Source organism: Thermobia domestica, chromosome 3, assembly GCF_964235325.1.
Source record: "Thermobia domestica chromosome 3, izTheDome1.hap1.1, whole genome shotgun sequence".
NCBI lineage: Eukaryota > Metazoa > Arthropoda > Insecta > Zygentoma > Lepismatidae > Thermobia > Thermobia domestica.
The window spans coordinates 333,682,320-333,700,229 of NC_137456.1; positions in this window are offsets into that span (position 1 = coordinate 333,682,320).

A 17,910-nucleotide genomic window follows, 5' to 3' on the forward strand; every position below is an offset into this window, starting at 1 on the left:
AACTGATTAAGTTGGGTCTCCCTCTTTCATATATGCGAGTAATATATTCATTCATACTTAACCGTATTGCCTATGTCAGCGTAAACAAGTCCTTATCTCATCCGGTCTTCCCACACACAGGGGTGCCGCAAGGCTCTAGTTTATCGCCTCTTTTATACATCTTATATGCTTCAGATTTGCCATCTCCAGCGCCGAACACTTATCTATTCCAATATGCTGACGATACAGCCTTCCTAACATTAGGAAAAACAATGCAACAAATTAACATAGATTTGCAGGCTACGATTACAGCTTTCCTTGACTGGTGTGACAAGTGGCGATTGTCAGTTAACGAAGACAAAACTCAGACACTAGTTGTTCTCCCCTCTAAGTGTCGTAGTAAAGTTCGACGTAACCCAAATTTATTGCAGATACGGGTAGGCGAACACATTCTTCATCCTTCCAAAACAGTCACCTATTTAGGTATCGTCTTTGACGAGAAACTACGATGGACACCCCAGCTTCAGAAACTTGCTACGAAGGCCAAAAACAGACTACAACTTCTGCGACGTCTTGTTGGTCAGAACTGGGGTTTAAACTCTAAGTTACTGCTTAACACTTACAAAGCCTTCATGAGAAGTGTACTCACTTTTGGTCACCTAGCATGGTGTTCAGCCCCACAGAAATTTTATAATAAACTCGAGATTTTAGAGAGACACGCCATTCGCTCAGCATATCGGATCAAACTCCCATACCATAATACTGATCTCTATGACAAAATTGACTTTCCTCCGCTCGTTCACCACATCGCCCACTTGCGTCAAAAGTTTATAGCCAAGAATCTCCAGGATCGGAAGGATATCTTTCTAGATACACTATTTACAGACTTACAGCAAGAATCTCCATATAAATACTATTATACACCACTCCGCGTCTTACTTTCAATATACCTTCGCAGTATTCCAGCAGATCATCATCATGCCGAATTCTTCCATCATCATCTCATTCACCAGCATATTCCTCATCTTTTTCCATTATAACACTGTGTCTCCACACCACTAATAAGGGCTCTCCATATGTCTCTCATCAGTCCTGAGCCGCCCCAGGACAGAAGATTAACATGCATTTGTCTATTGTAACATAACTATAATGTGTTGTGGCGTCAAGAGCACCTCATTCATCACCTTCCATTAGTTTTCAATCTCTAATATAATGTATTTAAACCATACTCCGCATATTCCTCAATATTTGCTTCTGCACTATTTATTATCACTGTTATTACACCTAAGTTATTGTTTTGTATGTGCACCTTTGTTCACTAGTTTAATATTATTGTTGTAACATTTGTTTAATATGTTGTTATTATCATTATTATTGTTTATGTATATTTCTTTCACAGCTCATTCACCACCTATAAATTAAAGAAAGAATAAATAATGATCACAAATCCCAGGCCAAAGAGAGAGGGCGAAACCCTCTAGTGGCTGATTGTAATAAACTCCTTGATACTCGTTTGGTATATTACAAAGAATGCTTTTTCACTAATTGATGCCCCTCAACTTCTGAATAAAGAAATAAAGTATTACTTGCACCTACTCACCTCAAAAAAAAATAAATAAATAAAAAAAAATTTTAAGCTCATACTTACTTTCCGTGAATATCTCGCTACGGGTAACCTTGAAGCGCTTCGGCTTCATCGCCAGTACCTAAGGATCACTCATAATTATATCGTTGCGTTCAAGAGACGCCACTGGATTCAAACTTGCAACACACTAGCTAATGAAACACATCCTACAAAATATTGGCGCAAGTTCCATCAATTAACAGGTAGAGTTTCTCGTACGCCTTACCCCATTGTTCATAATCATCAAGCAGTCCTTACGAATGCAGAAAAGGCTAATATTTTTGCTTCCTATTTTCAAAATATCTTTACACCTCTACCCGGTTGGCATACACCAGATCGCTTGCAATCAACTATAAACAGACATACCGATGCAGCTTCTCCTTTCTTTCGTCCGTCTGCTGATCATGATTTAGAACCAAATAATCCTCTAACCATGCCGATTCAACCCGAAACTATTAGTAATACACTTAACGGTAAACGGAATACTGCACCAGGATTTGACTCTGTTACATATGTACTCATCAGACAAGCGCCTCACTCTTTTCTACTCTTTCTTAGCACCATTTATACCTTTATTCTGCGAACTGGATATATTCCACTCGACTGGAAATACTCAAAAGTGCTTCTCCTTCCTAAACCAAAGAAACCTTCATCAGAAGTTACATCCTATCGTCCTATTCACCTCACTAGTTGTCTCTGCAAAATCTTGGAAAGAATCCTTGTCCGTCGCATGCACGACCATCTTCACTCACATAATCTTATTCCAATACACCAAGCTGGATTTCGCCCAAATTTTAGTACTCAAGATCAACTATTCCGTCTCACCACAGCTATTTACAATCAATATAATACAGGTTTTCCTTCTTGCCTTGTAACTTTTGATTTAGAAAAGGCTTTTGACAAAGTTTGGCACCCTGGCTTACTATATAAACTTCGTAACTATCTTCTGCCAACTTCGTACATCCGCTTCATACACTCCTTCTTAATAGGACGACTAGCTTATATCTCAATCAATGGAACGCTCTCTCATCCTATCTTGCTGCAATCTGGTGTACCACAAGGCTCATCATTGTCTCCTTTATTATACTTACTGTACGTCGCTGATTTTGTTATTCCTAATAACACCACAATATTTCAGTTTGCTGATGACACTGTTTTTTTTCACATCTGGCCGCACCGTACAATCTCTTAATAAAACCATGCAAGTAGCCATTGATGCATTTGTGCGATGGTGTCATGTTTGGAGGCTAAATATTAACTCTTCCAAAACACAAACCATAGTTTTCTTACCACGTCGACGCCGTTCACGAGTACATCGAAACCCGAATCTACTTCGCCTTCAGGTTGATCTTACGCCTATTCCAATTTCAAGTACTATTACGTATCTCGGTGTCATTTTTGACACTCATCTTACCTGGACTCCACATCTCAACAAACTCATAGGTCAAGCGCAAAATCGACTTAATCTTCTCAAACGATTAGTGGGCACAACTTGGGGATTAAGGGCACATACCGTTCTCAATACATATAAAACCTTCATGCGGAGTACATTAACCTATGGACATACAGCCTGGGCATCTGCGCCCCTAAAGTTCTATCAAAAACTTGCTATACTAGAACGCCATGCTATACGCCTAGCATACCGCATAAGCCTACCTCATCCAACACGTTTACTTTATGAGATGATCGATTTTCCGCCATTATTAACGCACCTCGAACAACTACGTATACGTTACATCAGCAAACGTATAGCCCAGCCCCATCCTATGATACTTGATATACTCCGCTACGACCGTGACAACGATGCACCACCAACTTTCATTAACACCCCTCTCCAACACTTCATGACATTATATCATTTACAGTTAGATGATGACATATTGGACCCCGAAATCTATACAATCTACCGACCACATGAACTTTCATCTCATATCTATCCATCATATGCACAGTAATACCTATTAACAAGGGCCTCCTTCGTCTTCATCAGTTCCTGAATCGCCCCAGGAACAGAAGATAACTTCATTCGTCTGAACTAACATAACCTTGTGATGTGACGTCCAAAGCACTGCATTTCATTCATCCATTACAGTTGTTCATTTTATTACTGCAGCCCTCAACTTTCTTTTCTTTTCTTTTCTTTTCATATTTGTGTTTATGTAATAACTGCCAATATTCTCTTCTAGCCATTAACCTATTAATGTTTGTGTTATATATATGTTTTTTCTCTCCTGGAATCATTTCAATCCATGTATGTTTAATATTAATATGATGAATAAAGAAATAATAAACCTGGCAACTCTCAGACCACCCACATTTCCATAGAGACACTTGATCTCCAGTACAACACTTACCCGAAGAAAGGGCACAACCCTTTAAACGGGACGACGAACAAAAAAAAAAGATTTTAAGCTCATACTTACCCAGAGCTTGCTCTGAAGCGTTACCTTGCATATGGTGACGATTTTTGAATTAACCTTCCTTTTCCATATCCTGAGCCTCTTTCTCTGTTTCTTTCAAGAGATCCGTCCGTCAGACTTATCAAGCCAAGGGCGTCCGGATCTACGGATCGAGCCAGAGGAGCCGCTCCTCCTGGGCAACTATCCAAACGGGTTGTCCTACCTTCATCATATTCATAACTCACTACACATCATCTTCGGGTCTCACGGCTCTTTCGAAATCTATCGGTCTCTGCTATGGCAGATCAAGCTGCTTCTGGACCACAGGTGGATGGACGGCACGGTGGTCTTCCTCCGGTATTTGTCACTCCGACCGCTTCGAGCACGAAGGTGGTCAAGCGGAAGGACACTGGCAGCCGGCAGCGAACCATATCCGGTAGCTCTACAGCTTCATCAGCTTCAAATGTCTCCACCCGTTCTAGGTCCCCACGAAACTCACAATTGTATGCTGATACTTTCAAGCAGCCTCGTCATCAGTCGAAGAAGCAGCACAGAGACGACATTTCAGCAACTTCTGATATGGATGCGGCCGATGAGAATAGCAATACAACTATTCTAAACTCTCAAACATCTCTCACCAATAATCAGCCTCATAATCGCCACATTCTTCATTCATTCCTACTTCAAAATTTTGACACAAAGTACAGTAATGAGAAGTTCATCACATTACAACTACGGAAGTATCTACCAAGCATTCCACTAGCAGAAGTCATCAAGACTCGTAACGGTTACATCTTAAAGTCCACAGACCCGCAGTTCGCTATTACCGTCAGAAACAAGGCCTCGTTTGAGATCTTTGTGAAGAACGTCACTCTAACATCTCTCTCCTCTGCACGACAGAAACAAGCACCACCATCAAAACGCCCACCATTTCTGTCTGTTGTCATCCGGGGAGTTGACCCAACATATTCCGATACAGAAATTCATGAAGAACTTCAACATGAGGGACATAACATTCACAAAGTCATCCGCATACGGAACAATCAAGGGGCAACATACATGGTGCGCGTTCTTACAGCTTCACAAGATACGATCGACACATTGCTCACTACTGGCGCATACATTTACAAACGTCGTCACAGGGTTGAACCTTCACGTACTCCAGCTCCTCTTCCGGTGCGATGTGAAAACTGTCAAATATACAATGACCACAACACTGCTAATTGCAAAAATCCGCCAGTCTGTGGACATTGCACAGGACCACATCATACGCGCCTTTGCACTAATCTTCAGCAGCCACCTGAATGTCCCACTTGCCACGACCAACATCCTGCCTATAGTTATAAATGCAAAAATAAACCTCAACCTGACCAACAACATCCTGATTTAGTCGTTCCGCTCCGGATGCCAGACGCTTCACCTCCAACCAATCTCCACACCACAGATCCAGTTACCATACAGCAGCTTCTTCAATTTCTCACGCTCGCCCTACAAAACATTCATCCATTTCAACGCAATCATATTCTACAACAAATTACCAAAGCAGCTAAATCTGTCTTTAACGTCAATTTCTACGCCACCTACACCAACAATTATTTCATTTCCATACCTCACGTCAAGAAACAACTGTTTAACTTACACATCATCATGGATTTAGTCTTCCTTTTCATGAATATTCGCTCATTACCTACCAACAAACTTCTATTCGAAGCACTGTTACTCGAAGAGCACGCATCTGTCTTTTTACTAAATGAGACCTATCTCACAAAATCCATTATCTGTAAAATTCCTCGTTACACACTCATTCGTCATGACAATACAGTTCCCGCCCTACGTACAAACGGCGGAGTAGCAATTGGCTTTCGCAATCACATACCACATCGCCACCACATCTGTCCTGTTCCACATCTTCCCGAGCACATCATCATTACCCTATACTTCAAGTCCATCATAATTAGTTTTGCTACTATTTATGTTCGTCCAGGCCATCCCATCCCACTTGATTTTTTCAGTCATATTTCACATACCTATAAACATTACATAATTCTTGCCGATATCAATTTTCATAGTCGCACACCAAATGAACGCACACGCTTTACAGACCACATTACAACTCATACCACAGGCATAATGCATATTCCTCCATCTGCTACCAGGCACCTGACATCGCTATCACCTCAACTACACTTACCACTAACAGTACCATCACAGTCCTTGATCTCCTTGGTAGTGACCACGCACCGATCAAACTTTCATACCATCTTGGTACTCTTCGTCCGCAAAATGCACCTCCACCACTCCGAACGCCTCGCTTTGATAAAGCAAATTGGGATAAATATCGTACATATCTTACAACTGCTGTTGCAGATCTCCACCCTCCTACAACATCTGACGAACTCTATGCACACGTCACTACAATCACTTCTGAAATCACCCGTGCATCTGAATTATACATTCCAACTACCAGTACCACTCCATACCAACCTAAATTACCTCCGCACTACCTCGCTCAGATCAAACGCTCCCGCCAAGCATATCGTGAGTACGTTCGGACACGAAATCCTGAAGCTCTACGCCTTCACCATCAGCTACAACGTTCCGTAAAAAACTATCTTGAAGCATACAAAAAGCGCCAATGGATTAAAACTTGTAACACTCTCGCCGACACAGCACATCCATCACGTTACTGGAGACGTTTCAATGCGCTTTGTGGCAAATTCAGTAAAACCCCTTACCCACTCATCATCGATAATAGTCCAGCTGCTTCTGATCAAGACAAGGCCAATGCTTTTGCCGACTACCTCCAGGACATCTTCACTCCTCAACCTTCTGATCATATTTTTTCCCATCCAGTCGATAAAGTCAACCCAGCGAGCCCTCTCTTCCAACCTAGTGCCAGTCATACATTGCCGCCTAATGAACTCACTTCTCCCATCACTGTTGCCGATATCACTTCCATTGTCCAGACTAAACGAAACTCTGCTCCAGGTTTTGATTCAATTACATATCGCCATATCAAGGAAAGTCCACCCTCACTCCTCCTCCTATTAGCCTCTATCTTCACTTTCATCCTTCGCACAGGCTTTTTCCCTGCCGAATGGAAGATGTCTAAAACTCTTATGTTCCCAAAACCGAATAAGCCACCCAGCGCCGTATCTTCCTACCGCCCTATACAACTCACTTCGACTTTTAGCAAAGTACTGGAACGCATTCTAGTCAATAGGCTTCACCCCTATCTCCGTGCACGCAATCTCATCCCATCTTTCCAAGCCGGTTTCCGCCCGTCATACTCCATCAACGATCAGCTCCAACGACTAAGCACCCTTATCACAAATCATTATAATTCTGTGCGACCATCCTGTCTTGTGCTTTTTGACCTAGAAAAAGCATTTGACAAAGTCTGGCATCTCGCTCTCATCTTCAAACTCATCAAACTTAAGTTGCCATCTCCATATATCCGTTTTATCTATCACTTTTTGGTTTGCCGCATTACCTATGTTCATATGAACAATCATTTATCTCATCCAATATTTTTACATTCTGGCGTCCCTCAAGGATCAGCTCTGTCCCCCTTGCTGTACTTGCTATTCGTTTCCGACTTTCCGACTCTGCCCGCAGACGTACATACCTTTCAATATGCCGACGATACTGCTTTCCTCGCTCTCGGCCGTACCATCAGACACATCAACTTAATATTACAAGAATCAATTGATCGTTTTTCTCAGTGGTGTCGAAAATGGAAGCTCACTATAAATGCTTCAAAAACACAGGCCATCGTATTTCTTCCACCACGCAAACGCTCCCGATTTCACAGAAATCCATCACTTCTCTCTCTCTCCATTCAGAATTCGTCTCAGCAAAACAGTGACTTATCTCGGCATTATATTTGATCAACACCTTACTTGGGCTCCTCATCTAAACTACATTAAAACTAAAGTCTATAACCGCCTCAATCTTCTAAAACGTCTGACAGGTACCACATGGGGACTAACATCACACATCGTTCTCAACACATATAAGGTTTTTCTTTGTTCTGTACTTACCTATGGCTTCACTGCCTGGATATCAGCTCCATCTTCATTCTACTTCAAACTGGCAACCTTCGAGTGCCATGCCTTTCGTATCGCTCATCGTATTTCTCTTCCTAGTCCGACTCGCTACTTGTATTCGCTCATAACCTTTCCTACATTGCTTTATCACATTGAATCTCTCCGCCGAAACTTCATTACCATTCGCTTCCAGCAAGAACAACCATTGCTTTTCGAAACCATGCGTTACCTCGCTCTATCATCTGTTCGGCCACGATATTACCATCTCCCTCTTAATTTACTTTTCACACTCTATTGCTATACCTTACCACCTAATCATCCAGACTTCGCACTTGTGCAGGATCACCGCCTTCATGTTCATCTCCCGCATATCTACCCGTCACATCAAGCACAGTAACTCCTCTGTCATCTAACATGGCCTCCTCTGTCTACATTGGCCTAGCGTCGCCCCTAGGCAGAAGATAACCAGCATTTGTCTTTATTAACAGTCCCTATGTGTTGTGGCGTGCATCGCACCTCATTTCATACCTCATATTCATTTACACAGTATTGAATTATTATCACAAGCCTGTTTTGTATTATTCTAATCATAATTATTGTACTTGTAACAATATATATATATATATATATATATATATATATATATATATATATATATATATATATATATATATATAGTTGTTGTTGTTAATTACCTCACCTATAAAATGATTATAGTCGCAAAGACTATAATGACCCAAAATATAAAGTAATAAATAAAGAAATATCTCTTAGCCCAACGATTATAACCTTCAAATCCTTCATTCCGTTCCATCCCTTTCCTAAAAGAGGGTGTAGCCCTCTACAGGGTAGCTAGCCCAAGGGCTAGCATTAAAAAAAAAGATTTTAAGCTCATCTTTACCTTTGAGCAGAACCCAGCCTCTCTTATAGCTGTTAATCTGTTAGCGAGGATCAGGTGTAGCATACGCACTTGTGAGCATCACAGACATACTCTATTTAGAGGATTGACGGAAGTTGACACTTTCGGAGGGTCGCTTATATTTTTGGACTATTGTCATCATCTTTATCATCTTTATCATCTTCGTCATCACTTGATCATCGCTTCATCATACGGATAGGTTGTGCTGGTCTTTGGACCCATGCACAAGAACCTACCCCCATACGTGGGGCCACCGGCTCCTGGTTCCTCTGCACCCGACCGTGAAACTTTGTCTCGTTCCGGTCGTACCAGACACCTTTCATGGGGCAGTCAAACTAATTCGCGAGCAACCAGACCCAGAGATCGTACTGATTCTGGTGACTCCGCTCATTCAAACAAACGACCTCGGGACAGATCTCGGTCTCCTGTAGCTACTAACATGGACTCGGCAATGGACACGGCTTCTGTACCAGGCTCAAATTTCTATACAACTAAAGAACCTATCTATTCTTTTCTGCTTACTGATTTCGATACAAAATATACGCATCCTAAAATGGTTTTCTTACAAATAATCAAGTATCTGCCTCGAGCTAGTATGGAAAACATTGTTAAAACTAGGAATGGTTTTATCATTCATTCAAAAGACCCGAATTTCGGCATCACACTTAGGAACAAAGCATCATACGAGATCTTTGGCAAAACGGCTAAATTAACCAAACAAGCTGATCGGAAGACAAAACAACCTCCTCCTCCACGCAAACCACCCATGTTTTCTGTTGTCATCCATGGAGTAATACCTGAAATCAGCGATGAGGAAGTTTTCGAAGAACTCAAACAAGAAGGCATTGAGGTCAACAAATGCATTCGCATTAAAAATAACAATGGCCCTACTTACATGGTACGTGTTTTGTCCCAAGATCAGACAGCGCTTGACTATTTGTTAGCTCATGGAGCTCCTATCTATAAGAAACTCCATCGAGTTGAGCCTTCCAAGACACCAGGACCTTTGCCAATTCGGTGTGAGAAGTGCCAAACTTATAACGCACACTTTACTCGCCAGTGCCCGAATCCATCTAAATGTGGCTATTGTGGTGAATCTCACGATACAAAAGCATGCAAAAATCAGCAACAGCAGCCACACTGCTCTACCTGCAACGAAAACCATCCAACATATAGCTACCGCTGTAAGGGAAAACCTCAGGCACAACCGGAACGTCCAGAACTTACAGTGCCAGTACAAAGTTTTGACAAAACCACACCACCCTCACAATCTCTTGCTCAACCTCTCACTGTCGAAGATCTTTGTTACATCACCATTGTACTACAAAATGCTTTTCCTTTCCAACGCGAGCACATTCTTCGTGTCGCCATATCAACAGCCAAATCTCTCTTCAATCTTAACTTTACTGCTACATATTCAGGACCTTTCGTTCACCTCCACATCGCACCTCTAGAGACAGAAGTCTAAGACCAATATGGCTATGGCAGTATACATTATGGCTCTTAATTTACTTTTCGTTAACATCAGATCATTTCAGCAACATAAAGTACTTCTAGAGCCTCTTTTGTTAGAAGAAAAAATCGATATCATAGCTCTTAACGAAACAGCCTTAAAACCAGCCTCTTCTGCACGACTTTCTGGTTACCAACTTCAACGCTGCGATTACCACGATGTACACGCACGCGCTCAAGGTGGAGTGCTGATTGGTTTTTCTCCGAAACGTCCTTATCGACAATACAATCCTACTGCATTTACAAATCTTCCTGAACATGTTATTCTCTATATACTACCCTTCTCTTACAGTTAATATAGCAACCATATATATACGCCCTGGTCATCCAATACCTTTTACCTTTTTCGAATATATCGCTCAAAACTTTAAAAACATAATCATCATGGCTGACATAAACATCCATAGCAGAAGTGCAAGGGAGAAACAACGTTTTAGAGACTTTATTTCAACTACACTACAACTCCACATTCATAGTCTTCCTGGTCCCACTCGACCAGCTAGTCAAACAACCCCAGATGTAGTAATCACATCTCTCTCTCTTATAAATGACTCTGAAGTGACAGTTCTTGACACGATTGGAAGCGATCACTGTCCTATCAAACTAACAATCAAAAAGATTCGGCCATCTCTACAAAAGTTAGAGCCACATATTATCCAGCGTTACGATAAGGCTGACTGGACTCAATTTCGACAGACCGTAAATATCCGTCTCTCCAATCTTCAACCACCAAATTCAGAATATGACATGTACAATGTTGTCAACCACATCACGGACGCTTTACATACTGGTGCACAACAATATATACCTGTGGAGAAAATTTATCCGTCTAAACCAAAATTGCCTCCAACCTATCTTTTTTTAATACTGAAATCACGACAGCATTTTCGAGAATATAGACGAACTGGCAATGAAGAATGTCTCCGTCAACACAGACAATGGCACCGAGCTGTTACAAATTATCTCACAGCATACAAACGTCGCACTTGGATCAGCGCGTGTAATAAACTAAACGACGAAGCCTCACCAAGCCGATATTGGAAAACCTGCCATAGACTCACAGGCAAAAGCACTAAAATATCATATCCTCTGTTGGACAATAGTGTCCCTCTCTTTACAGATCATGATAAGGCAAACGCTTTTGCAACACAATTACAAACAGTTTTCACGCCTGCTATATCATATAATTCACATAACCGCAGAGACTTGTCCACTATTCCAGCTTTACAACCATCACCATCACACGTAATAGATATCGACCATCCTCTTTCAGCACCAATCACTACACATGAACTTCAACGTGCACTTCATAAGAAACGAAATACTGCACCCGGTATCGATCATATTTCCTACCGGCTAATAAAAGAAGCTCCATTCTCTTTACTTACACTACTCGTTACAGTCTACAACTTTATTCTCCGCACTGGCTTTTACCCTGCAGATTGGAAAGTATCCAAAATTTGTATGTTTCTTAAGCCTAATAAACCAGCACATTCTGTTACTTCTTACCGCGCAATACAACTGACAACAGTTTTCAGTAAACTGTTTGAGAAAATTCTTGTCCAGCGGCTTCATTTACATATCCAGGAGAATAACTTATTGCCCATACATCAAGCAGGTTTTCGACCAGAATTTTCTATTAACGACCAGTTACTCCGGCTCTCTACAATAATAACAAATCAATATAACAAGGACCTTCCATCTTGCCTCGTCTTAATGGACCTTGAAAAGGCTTTCGATAAAGTATGGCACTATGGACTTATTCAAAAGTTACAGAAGCTAAACCTCCCGATCTGCTACCTACGTATCATATATTCCTTTCTAATAAATCGAATCGGATATGTCTATATAGGTACTGCTATCTCACACCCTATTTTTCCGTATTGTGGCGTTCCACAGGGTTCTGCCCTCAGTCCGCTCTTATATATCCTATATGCCTCTGATGTACCAAAACCTACGGAAAACGTATTCTTATTTCAATATGCCGATGACACGGCCTTTCTAGCTCTTGGCAAGACCATGCATCAGGTCAGCACGGCATTACAATCCACTCTCAATGGATTTTTGCAATGGTGTAACACTTGGAAACTTACTGTCAATAGTGACAAAACTCAAGCGCTGGTCTTTTTACCCCCGAAACGCCGCTCCAAGGTTCATCGCAATCCGCGAAAAATTAAAGTCACCCTTAACGATCATTCTCTACAACCAACTACTACGGCCACATATCTCGGGGTTGTATTTGATTCCAAACTTAACTGGAAGGCTCATCTTGAGAAAATCTCTCAAAAGGCCAATATCCGGCTCAATCTTCTTCGCCGTCTAACTGGCACTAATTGGGGTCTAAACGCCACCTTGCTCCTAAATACATATAAAATGTTCCTTCGGCCTATCTTAACTTTTGGCCACATTGCTTGGTGCAACGCTCCTACGAAGTTCTATGACCGTTTATCAATACTCGAGCGTCATGCCATTCGACTTGCACATCATATCAGGCTGCCATATCCCAACTTTCTGACTTACGAGCATATTGACTTTCCTCAACTGACTCAACACCTCGCCGATATACGCTTGAAATATATACTCTCTCGACTACCAGTCTCTCACCCATTTCTTCTCGATACCCTACAAGCGGATGCTGAAACTGACGCCCCATATAAATACTTGCACACGCCATTAAATATACTTATTACGATGTATCTTAATACTGGGCACCCTACCATCGACGAGCGTGATATCTTCCATATTTATCATATAGATGATCATCTCCCTCATTTGTTTCCATCTCTGCACCATGTATAATTTCAGCACTAACACTGGGCTTTCCCCATGTCGCCATCAGTCTCGAGACGCCCCGAGACAGAAGAACTAATCTGCATTTGTCTTCTTAACAATGTGTTTGTGATTGTGGCGTGCACGCACTGCATCTCATCTTTCACCGTCATCATATTTATTTCATAAAACACCTCATTCTAAAAAAAAAAAAAAGTTCGACTTGCACCACATTTATGTGTTTTCTTTTCTGCACTCATATTTAAGTTTTTGCACTAATCTTGTGTTTAGTTTTTTTTTAATCTTTGCATTTGAACATTGCACATAGACCATCATGAAATTCTTTAAACAATAGTGTACAAAAATCTGCGCCAAAGAGAGGGCGTAACCCTCTAATGGCCAGGGTTAGAAATAGTCTTGAAATTAAATGATGATTAAAGAACTCCCTAATTCCTAACCCTTTACTATTACAAAAAAAAATTAAGCTGAACTGGCCACCTGGCACTGATGCCAATTGAAGGGAAAATTCCCTTGGCGCAGGGAAATTTTGAGTAAATTTTGGAGAAAAAGGGAAATTCCTTGTAATCTCTCAATTTTGCAGGGAAATTTGAAACTCTCTTCAATCATTTATAGATTGAATGTATTTACGTATCAGATTAATCTCATTAAGATTCAGTATATATTCAACGTCGTATTTATTCCAAACATAATCCATTGCACATATTTCATATAAATTCTCACAAGTTATCTTGCTTTGCATTCGTTAATATTTATCAACATTACACATCGATCAACATATTCATTAAATTCGAAACATTACAACAATGCTTATTTAAAATATTTTATCAAAATTAATCTTCCTCTTGTTGAATTAAATGCAATGCAATAAGATGAAATATTTCTCAATTAAATTATCACTCCAACTATTATAACAGTTTGATTTTCTCAATCAGAAGATGTTTTCCCAACCAGAAAATTGATTTTGAAGAGGATTAATCGATGTAAGAGAAGAAAATCTGCGTGTCGTGAATGTAAATATATGGGCGAATACTAGGTCATTAGTGTATGTGTGTTTTTGTAAGTTTACAAATTTTCTGGTGACTGTGCGCACTGAATTATAAATTCTTAAGAATTCCGCATCTCTAAACTTTGTATTGTGCTTACAAACATTCCTCGTGTACAGCCAAAGACAGTAGCAGCTAGAGTTTTCTTTGTAACTGTTTGTATTCTTTTCAGTAAATATGGGAGTGCTGTTCTTAAGTACATAATAAGTACATACCAAATATATACTTAATATTTTCTTTGTACCTTAGGTTACATTAATATTAAAATCTATCATGATATCTAGGATAAAAATTAAATTTACATGATATTTATTTTATATGTTTATGATTTATTTAGGTTGTCCGTTCTGACCGAGGTATTTATAGGGTTTTTTCCTCAGTCACACCAGGCAAATGCAAAGATTGCACCTGTAACATAGGCCCTGGCCTACACCTTTCCATACCCTTTCTCCTCCTCTATCGTGACGCCTCAGATACCTAAACAATAAATCAAGTTCAAATTCTGCGTAAGCTCAAAGGAAGGCTGTCAAGTATCTGCTTGTATGTGGTTATAAGATTGGGGAGAGGGGGTGGAAGCGAAAACGATTAAAAATACGTTTACTAAATACAGTACTTGAACGGTTTGGATGAAGGGAAATTTTGTCCGGGAAAGGGAAATTCTGAAGCTTGTGAAGGGAAAACGGCTCTGAAGGAATTGGCATCACTGCCACCTGGAATCTCTAACCAGGTAAAAAAAATAGGGTATCCGCAGCTGGCGGAGAAAAATAAGCAAGTCACTAATACAGTGAAACCTGTCTTTAGCGGAATCGAGCGGGACTTGGAAAAATTTCCGTTAAAGTCAGGTTTCCGCTTAGTGGAGGTAGACTTTTCCTCTTTAAAAAAATACATGCTTACAAAGGGGCATACTGAGAAAATATATTGTTGTATGTACATTGTTCGATTACAGTACTTCTTTCTTCTACGAATAAATACACAAAAAAATTAAAATGAATACAAATTATGCTATGCACGCGTTTTCTTTATTTTTCTAATAGCCAAGCAGGGTTTTCTGTGTACATTGTTGCTTGGCTGCTTGACTTTCCGCATACAGTTTAGCCTGAGAAATTATACTAAGTGAATCAGAATCATTTTTTCATAAGGCAAATTTTTGCAGTTCCTTTAAACTTCTGAGAGAATCTTGATATGTATTTATTCTACACTCTTGGAACTCGGTATTGTATTCCTCTTCTTCCTCTATCTTGTTTTCTTCTTTCCGACATTCCGTATGATTCTTGATTAAGTTGCGGAGATTAAGGACAACTTGTGGGGCTGAATATGAGTAGTGGTTGGGGAAGGTCAGCACTGTCCAGAAATATTTAACAAAAGAACGAACATTTTATCACAGACAGTGTCTCGCAGAATGTCTAAACATCTTCTAAACGCCGTAGTCCGGAACTCAGAATTTTCCGTTAAATGTTTATTTTTCTTTCCGTTGTCCGCGTAACACAGTTTCCGCTTAATGAAGGGTGTTTTACACGTTTTGTTTTCCAAAATTCATGGGACCGTGAAATATTTCCGTTTAAGACAGTTTTCCGTTTAATAAAGGGTGCGTTGAAGACAGGTTTTACTGTATTTCCATCCCATTGGTTGAATCGCTAAATTCTAAATACGGTTGGATTACTTGCCTCCTTGAGGTTCAAGGAAACAACCATCGAGTTGATTTTAAGCCTCAACGGAGGCTAACGCACCTAACTGGTCTTACCATTGACGACTTTGCTATTCCTCTTGGTTTTACGGTTTATCTGGCATCATCTCTTACTCGGGCTTAGCTCACCAGACCTCTTTCACTATTGCGGACAATGGCATCGATCAAGGCAAACGCACAATGAGCAAACACACTTTACCAAGTATCATCCCTGGTCCTCCTGGTTGCTCCACTAAGGTGGAAAAACGCAAGGTGCAATCTCAAACCACTTCTGGTCGTACCAGAAGCTCATCTCAAAGCTCTGTTACGTCTGTGGCTTCCCGCTCTTCAATCAAGCAAAGTTATTCAAACCGCTTGCAATTTTCACCACTTGCAAAGAAAGCACACACTGCACCAGATAGAATGGAGAACACTACGGACATGGAAACAGATTCTACTGCGGCTCCAGCTTTACCTCGCTCTTCATCACCATCAATTTACTCGTTTCTGTTGACCAGTTTCGATTCACGCTTCTCGAATGAGAAAAAAGTTGCTCTACAACTGCGCAAGTACCTTCCTCGTGCTTCACTCAAAGAAATAGTCAAGACTAGGAACGGCTTTATTTTCTAAACAGAAGATGCAAACTTGCTTAGCACTATAAAGAACAAAGTGCCTATAGATACCTTCGGCAAAGATGCTAAACTTACTAACCTTAATGCATCTCAACGCAAGCAAATACCACCACCTTGCCGTCTTCCCCTCCTTTCCGTGGTGATTCGCGGTGTTGATCCTTCTTATAGCGATGACGAGATTCAGGAGGAACTTACCTACGAATGACACACACTCCAGAAGGTTATGCGCATTAGAAACGCTGCAGGCCCCACGTACATTGTTCGAGTACTAACTCCTTCTCAAACCACCATTGATTCTCTTCTGACTAATGGGGCATACATTTATAACAGAAGACACAGAGTTGAACCTTCACGGTCACCAGCACCACTACCACTTCGATGCGAGAAATGTCAGACATATAATCAACATTCTACCGCAACATGCCCAAATACTACTGTTTGCGGCTACTGTTCTGGTGAACACTCCACTCGTACATGTCCAAATCTACAACAACCACCGAATTCTCACACTTGTCACGAACAACATCCGATATATAGTTACAAGTGCAAGGGTAAACCTGCCCCTACCGAGGCTCACCCTGAGTACGTGGCACCATTACGTACATATAACTATTCTGCAGACGTTCCGCAATCACTGGACTCTTCTATAACAGTGCGCAATATGCTTGCTTTTCTAACGCTCACTCTTCAAAATATCCAGCCATTTCATCGTTCGCATGTCTTAAAACAAATCACCCACGCAGCCAGAGAAATATTCCATGTTACATTTCATGCTGCTTCTTCTGGTCAAAATGTCTATTTTCATACAGCACCTTTGGAAACTACTGTCTAACCTACTCATCATGGATATAGTCTTTTTATTTCTCAATATTAGATACATTTGGCAGAATAAATCTTTATTCGAAGCGCTATTACTGGAGGAAAGAGCTGCAGTGTTTATCCTTAACGAAACCTTTCTCACTCCCTCTATGACTTGTCACTTTTCTGGATATACACTAATTCTGGTGAACTGCTCGCGGCATTGTGAACTGAAATCAGCTGGTCATAGCATCAATGTAACTGTGTACTGTCAGTAGTTGAGCCGTGCTCAAGAAAAGCTCAAAACTCTGGAGCCAGCAATTCTGAATCGCAAAGAGTCCTTCTGTTACAGGACAACGCTAGGCCCTATGTGGCTACGATGTTCCAGGATACCATTCTACGCCATTGGATGGGAAACACTATTGCATACGCCATACTCCCCGGACATTGCACTATCCGATTATTACATGTTTCATTCCTTGGACAATCACCTTAAAGGACG